This window comes from Macrobrachium rosenbergii, chromosome 29 (assembly GCF_040412425.1).
Source record: "Macrobrachium rosenbergii isolate ZJJX-2024 chromosome 29, ASM4041242v1, whole genome shotgun sequence".
NCBI lineage: Eukaryota > Metazoa > Arthropoda > Malacostraca > Decapoda > Palaemonidae > Macrobrachium > Macrobrachium rosenbergii.
The window spans coordinates 14,677,953-14,686,200 of NC_089769.1; the positions used below are offsets into that span (position 1 = coordinate 14,677,953).

The following is an 8,248-nucleotide window of genomic DNA, read 5'->3' on the forward strand; positions in this document are numbered from 1 at the left end:
GGCTGCACTGAACCTGAGTCAACTAAACCTCGCCCCTTTTCAAGATGACCTCCAACAGATTCATATTTGCTGAAATTGGGACCAGGAAAGGCTCTTGAATGCGTTCTATCGATCCATCCATAGTCACTCGCCTGTTCCAAAGCAATTTTCGAGCCTAAAAACTGCCTTTATAAGCAACTAACTACGGCCCAATCAACACACCTACATATTACTATACAATTATCACTTGTCTCACCTTAATTATAAACCACCCGCCCCATACGCCTCTCCAGATATGATATACAATATTATGTCCCTAAAGGTTTACTATTTTTACCCATATACAACAATAATTAGGCTATTCCTCTTACAAATTCTTCTGAAACATCCCCATCACCAGGACATTCCATTAAAATTTACTTGGCCTTTACTTCAGTAATTCTACCTGAATGCAGTAACTCACATGATACACGTAACTACAAGAATGATCCTACCTGAAACTTTCTTCAGACTTCAGTCCATCCTCAACTACTCTAAGATCTACGTTAAACCTTCAAATGTTGCAAAATTAATTTATACGTCTTTTACCATTGACAATTAGCATCATTCCAAAAACTCTCCAACGACACCAGACTGCATTCTCTTCCTCATCTTAACGCAGGCCCTTTATCCCGAAATCTGTTTCTTCGTAAAATAAATCTTTTAATCGGCATTTACTCTCTCCTGAATCCCTCTCCCCCCAAAAATTCTTATTAACATCTCTCAAGACCTGCCACTGGCTCTCAGTTAAACTGACAATAATCTCCTTGATTCTTTAACTAAACCTCTTATTTCGCTGACCCACCATCCACTTCCCTTATTCCTCACCCTTAGCACCTGCACCTACAAACACACCCTGTCGTTCAAGGACACAATCCTTGAACTTTTCAAAATACCCGTCAGCTCTTAACTCATCTGAATATTTAATCCTACCTCGATCTTCAACCATTTCTCTCGATATGCCGCTCTCGTTTACTCCCAATTGAAATCACTCGGTTGCTAACATATATGGCAAACCTTCCTTTGCAGCTGAGACTAATGTCTTCTCCTTGACCTTTGATTTACTTGTACTAATTTGTGAACGTTTCCTCCATAAGCGAACTCTTTTTAGTATTTAATATGTTATGTGATAGTAAATATGCTTTTTCATCGCTTACTGAATGACTAAAAGATTTACTTTCCTGCAATATCGTAAACCAACTCAACAGCCTGTTGCAGGACAGCCCAAATACGTAGTCCATTTTGAGGTAAGATTTATCCTACTTCCACTGTTACCCCAAACAAGTACCGATCAAAGATATTCCAGTCGTCTTCTCAATATTACATCCATTAACCTACTCTTCCATCTACAATAACACACCCCAATTTCCTTATAAGTATTCTAATCACGAAGTAATTTCCATTGGACTGTCTCCATTCTTCTTCATCCAAACGTGCTAAGTATGATGTTTCTCATACTGCCAACCAATTTTGCATCACATCATCCTTCACTAACATACCCACGCAGTTGTGTTTCTGTGTTCACAGGCTACAAAAATAAATCTTTCTATAATACCGCTAACACTCTGTTATAAAATCTAGTTACCACAGTTCATTTAACTCATTATTAACAAATTAATCTCAACCAGCACTTGAACATCATGCAGCCTATGTACTGTATGTGTGTGTGAGAGAGAGAGAGAGAGAGAGAGAGAGAGAGAGAGAGAGAGAGAGATTACTACCAGTCGAATGGAAGTACGGGAAGTGAAAAATCAAAGTTAAATTTCATACAATTCTACTACGCACTTCCTTCTCTTACACATCCGCGATACTTGAAGTTTCATTCACAAATACCAAGTTGTTACAAATTATATCGTTCTGGCATAGTAGGTGGGAGGACGGGCAAAAAGTGGAAACAATAATGCTCTTAAACACACACACACGCATATATACATATATATATGTGTGTGTACATATATATATATATATATATATATATATATATATATATATATATATATATATATATATATATATATATATATATATATATATATATATTATATATATATATATATATATATATATATATATATATATATATATATATCACGAGCCAAAAATTACCTAAGTCCTACAAAAATGTACGAACATAAATAATTTTATAAAAGCCTCGTATTCACTCCAAATTACACTTACCACCAAAGCTGACGCCTTTGTCAGACTTTTTCCTTTTTTTTCTTGTTTTACAGTCTATCCACGCCATGGCGCCTTTCTCCTGAGTAACCATAACCTCCATCCAGTTTTATTCTAATTTGCATACGACCTTGGCATAAGAATGGGTATTCAATCACAGCTATTAAAAATACAAAGTTTACTGCAGATGAGTAACTGGCCCATCTCCAGAAATTATCAAGGCACACATATAAGAACACGACTCATTTGCCAAAAAAAATAAATAAATAAATAAATAAACAAAAAATAAAAAAAAACAGGAAAAATACGGTGCTCATCCGTTTTCTCACAAAACTGGAAAGTGTCACCTCACAATGCTGCAGCTGTTAGCCAAAGACAGCATTATGCCAGGTGGGCTCTTCCTCACCGAATAACCCGCATGAACTCTGCAAACTAGGTCATTATTAGAGCTCAATGCTGTAACGATTACCTTTATTTTTGTTAAAAGTGGCACTGCGTACAAAAACCCACTAGCGGCTACTAGGCTAATAATGTTGTCTAGCAGGTTTTTCATTGTTATATTTGAGTTTCTGATGACTTTGACCTGCAAATTACCCATCAGTCTACACTTATGAAAACAGAGGGGGCTCCCTAAATATAAATTAAACGAATGATTCCTTTTACCAACAACAACATGAAGGAGCGAGATCGTTCATAAAACTGAAACAAATGGAAAGCAGGAGTGTTACAATACAAAACACCTTAAGTTCCTCTATTGCCAAAACTTTATGACGAGGGCGATATATTCACACGGCATACTTTTCTACAGCAAAATAGTAATGAAATGGGGCATTTATCAAAAACACGTTACATCACCATCACTATTGTTCATTAAGCAGTTGTTTGTTGGTGGTCCGAGTTGCTAGCGAACAAAATTAACAGTTTTAAAGTGCTGTTGTACTCGTACATGAGCCCGATAATTAACAGATCAAACGTACGTCATACAAACAAAAACATGTAGCCTTCACGGGATAGTGTGGATGTTGAACGCAACAACAAAGCGTGGAATCTGTTGAGATGCAGTTACCATAAAATGCGTGGAGTCTGAAGGTCTGAAAGTGAGCGAAATGTGGAAATAAAGTAATTTATAGTGATAAAAAGGGTATATTTTGTAAAACGATAGTTCAAACTGTTTTGAGGTGGTTCCCTTATGCGCAGAGAATGAAGTACTACAGGCTGGTAAAAAGCTTTCTTCATTCTATGGAGCTGGGAAACCGAGACAGCGCTGGCTAAATGGAGTACAAGTTGTACAGAAATGGAGGGGCTTTAGTATCCAGCAAGCTCAAGAATACATGCACGCAATTTAAGACGCTGTGTGTGAAAGGGGGTCAACGCAATGTTGATGAGCCTTCTTTATTGACACTGAAATTTTCTTCTTCAAGTCTACAGCTAAGGAAGAACATGGCAGTAACTGCTGTTCATGTTTCTCCTTTAGAAGCCGCTCACAATTATAGGAATCAGCTAACTGATAATTGGTGGCGCACTTCATAGTGAAGCAGAATTCACTGATGGCTAGGCCTAGTCGACTAAATGCGATCCTTAGGCAGGGTGGAGATGTGGTTGGATTAGCAATTTCATCCCAAAATTTAAATTGGAAGGGCACCGACTGGACTCTCCGGTTTCAAGGAAAAGAATGCACATACAGAAGCATAGTAAGTATACAACATATATATACTATATATTATAGAGAGAGAGAGAGAGAGAGAGAGAGAGAGAGAGAGAGAGAGAGAGAGAGAGAGAGAGAGAGTTACTGAAACAACTCGGGGGTGGAGGAGATTATCCACATGCTATTTTCAGAGGTTCATCTTTAACCACGTCAAAACTATAGCTTTAATATACAATAACACCTATTCATCCTAAAACTTCGATAATGTGGTGGAAATTTCTAATCACAATACACCTATTACAGCATCAGGTCGTCTTTAAATTAGCCACAACAAACTCGACAACCACTAAATTGAAGTTATTTCTGATTTGCTGATGTTTCTTTCATACTCTTCACAAAAGTATTCCAATGAGAGTTATAGCCTATATGCGGAAGAGACCACAGAATGAATAAAACCATTAGTCGTTCTTTCCATTTAATGCTGCTGATCTTGGAAGGCGTGAGGTTTCTAATGATGTTAACCTCTTTGAAAGGCATATAGGGTTATCAGCCATACAGACGATACCTGAAAATCAACATTACTTTTAAATTTTTAAATATCGCACTTATTATAAGATATAACTTTACAGGTTATATGGACTAATTCTTTTACAGTGTGCAAAAGCATATTCTACGCAAGTTAGTACAATATACTCAATAACAACAACTAGACCACTCAAGACTAAAGGTGACTGACTCCTGTTTCTGCCACACACCCATTAAAGATAAAAAAAAAAAAACCCACACTGTGGGTTTAAAATCAAGTATGGATATGTAACAAATGAAATTAAGAGAAACACAATGAACCAATTGTAAGCAATGCTGTGGTCAGGTTCACCTAGTTCAGCACCGCCTAGACCTAACTTTTGCCCAACTCACTACAGTACCACCAACACGGCTTGAACTGTGTTTTTTCCTTGTTTCTTGCAGAATGACATACCATATTGACTCCATGTTTACACAAGCCTTCTGTTGAGCTTGTTTCTCAACTAATCTACAATTCCAGAATGCTAAGAAAAAAAAAGTTATGAAAAACCTAAACCTTGGCCTATGCGCCTTAATATCCTTGGTGAACAGTAGCCTCACCTATATTATGCCTTTTGGAAAATACCGTGACAGGATGCAATTTAAGAGAAATATCCTTCTCATTACAATGACGATGTTTTATTCAAAGGACCGACGTCAGATATTAAACAGCGTCTACCAGTACTTGTCAAGGACAATGCAGGGATGATCACCAAAACTGTACAAATCTGGGTTGCTTATCCTTTGTAAATAAAACAATGAACATCGTGTTATCCACACTTCTTACCTGAATTTCTGACCGCTAAATCCTTTTCGAAGATGAAATATAAATCCGGATAAGGAGCCTCATTTACGAAAATAAAATAAATCCAAAAAACACGAGACGGCAGGCAGGTGTCTTGCAAGTGAAATTGATTGTCCGTGGCTTTGTGTACAATCCTCGCATGCACAAACTTTCAATTTCATCCAAACCCGATCCTACACACAATGATTTCACTTACACCAGATTTCAAAACACCCTTTAGCAACAAAGTAGCACACTCTCTTAGTGTTATCACTTATTGTTTACACTTGTTAAAAAGTTGGACCACGTTAAGAGCGCCTAAACAACAAACAACATACAGACTTATCTCAGGCACACCGCGTGCGTTACTAACGAGCGAATGTGATGATGCCGATGGCTCGGGTCAGCAGACGAACACATGGTGGTTACGGAAAGTATCGTACGTTATGTTAAATTTTGGTTACTGAATTGCGTTCTTTGCCTGAATGTTTGATTTAGTGTGTTAGATCTCTCAATGAGATAATCATGATAAAAATGCATATCTCTTATATTTAACAATATTCCTGAATCATGTGTTCTATTACCAAAAAGTATGGCTCTGTTTAAAAAGATAAATTATGCACCACGCTGACTGGAATCTTATGCGCACTAAGTACAATAACGAAATGAGTCGGTAATTAATGAATAACAAGTCAGAGAGGGTAAAAGAATCACCACTCAATCCCAGTCAAATGGCAAAGGATTGCAGACGTTTTTTCATACGTCTGGTAACTCCCTCGCCTTGACAGACAGTCCCTGTCTGAGATTTCATTGAGAGATAGCAACGACTTTCGGATAATTTAAACCTGCCCACCGTCGCTTCAGATAGTACAAAAAAATATAATTACATCATACTCACGGATGTGAACGCAATAAATGTGTTGTCATTTAAACACATTTTCGATCAAGCTTAAAACTGATGAAATGCGTCTCCATCAACGTTGAGGCGTGATATAGGATTGAGCCCAAAATCTTTACATTATGAGTTGTATTTACCTAGAAGCACACGAACTATATTCATAGGTCTATGATGATATGAGGAAGTCAAATGGCTACAGTCAAATTACTCCGGTAATTACAGCATTCCGCAAATGAGAACACGTTACACTGAGCGCGAGAATTATTATGAATTTTGAATTCTGCTAAAATTACGTTTATGTATCGCTCTCTCTCTCTCTCTCTCTCTCTCTCTCTCTCTCTCTCTCTCTCTCTCTCTCTCTCTCTCTCTCTCTCGTCAAAGAATTGGATTTTTTAAATTAAACGCCAGTATAAGATGACCTTACTAATAAGAGAACTCAATAGAAAACACTTCTGCATCGGACACTCGGGAGTGATCAGTGAATACGACGTATGAATAATTGATAATTATCATTATTCAAGTTGATTACTAAGAAAAATATGTGTTGAAACAAATACGCACATAATCAACGCCCACAATTTAATCGTCTGGGGGTTGATCCAGACGACGTTTTCACCAACATTCATCGAGAACCACCCACCATTCCCTCCTTTGAGGGGTAGTCACACGGTAGTGCCGTCAGTACACCTCATGTGGTGCACTGCAGGCATTACTTAGGTTCTTTGAAGCGTCCCTCCGGCCTCTAGCTGCAACTTCTCTTTTTTCCTTTTACTGTACCTTCGTTCATATTCTCTTTTCTTCCACCTGACTTTCCACACTCTCTAACAATTGTTCACAGTGCAACTGCGAGGTTTTCCTCCTGTTACACCTTTCAGACCTTCTTACTGTCAATTTCCCTTCCAGCGCTGAATGACCTCTTAGGTCCCAGTGCTTGGCCTTTGGCCTAAATTCTATATTCTTTCCTCTATTCCACCCACCGTTCTTGAGATCTGCAAACGCTCATAGTCAAACAAGCAGTCGTTGCTTTGAGAGACAATACCAAGCGTGCAGTAATACTCAGATACCGTGAAAAAAATTATGGAACTTTCTCTCATCCTCTGTGTTTCCCGAATCATTACGGAGTGTCTGACAGGCCCAGAAGAGAAATCCGTTACATTTTCCCCGCCTTTCTTTTGCTTTCCTTTAATTTTCAAGCTACCTACGAATCTACAGTTCCATTTTCTCAGCGTTTGCAGAACTGTATTCGGACTATTTTGTCCAATTCTTTAACATAAGAAAACTGACCTGAACTTGACTAAAGGAGGTCAAAGGATGAACCGACGAAAATGGAATAGAAAGAACCCACAAGAGAAAGGAGAATGACCCTACTGAATACAGTAAAATGGCGGCGGTGCGTCGGAATAAGACGAAAGCGCTTGAACTGATGGACGAAATTGCAGTGGATAGAGGACTTTTGAGACAATGCAGACCCTTAACTGATTGGAAAAGGTAATCCTCTCATTTTGGGGAGTGGGGTTCACCCGGACTTTTCCTTGGAGCTGGATATAATGCGGTGTATTAGAATGCTAATCATGGGTATGAATGCAAAATTGTGATATGGCGATTAATGAAAATAAGTAGATATATAACTATTTACGATGAACCCACACACACACATGTATACATTTATATATATATATTTACATACATATACACATACAATATATATAGACATACACACACACACACACACACACACACACACACACACATATATATATATAATATATAAGTACATATATATACAAATGCAAACTTATAAATATATAAATAAAAACATTCGTAATCAGTGGTGTTAATTTGTCTATACAAACACGTATGCATGTAACCATTCTCTAACAAACAAAGTAGGAACAGAATGTGCAGCGTGTGATGGGCTGCCATTATTCTTTATCATCAAGCAACGTCAACAGAAATCTCAGGTATTACCTGTAATTCACCTGCAATTTGAGAATAAGCGTGTAATGGAAGGTGTGCTGGGCCTTGATTGTCAGTCAATTTGTTTGGGAGCTGTGGAATTTTGTCAATTTTGAATTTGCATGAGGGAAGGGCGCGCAGTCTGGCGTCCATGTATTTTCTGTTTTGGTAAGGAAGAGAGGAGGGAAGATTGCAAAGTGTAGCTTTG

At 37.9% G+C, this 8,248-nt stretch overlaps 1 protein-coding gene across 1 annotated transcript in view; it reads right to left on the reverse strand.

The window, feature by feature from the left end:
• LOC136854613 (rap guanine nucleotide exchange factor 6-like) overlaps nt 1-5,572 on the reverse strand; it is a 420,706-nt gene extending 415,134 nt beyond the window's left edge. Inside the window, exon 1 of the mRNA XM_067131135.1 lies at nt 5,190-5,572. The gene's annotated coding sequence lies outside the window, so the exon portion shown is untranslated. The remainder of the gene's footprint in view (nt 1-5,189) is intronic.
• Between the last annotated feature and the right edge of the window lie 2,676 nt (nt 5,573-8,248).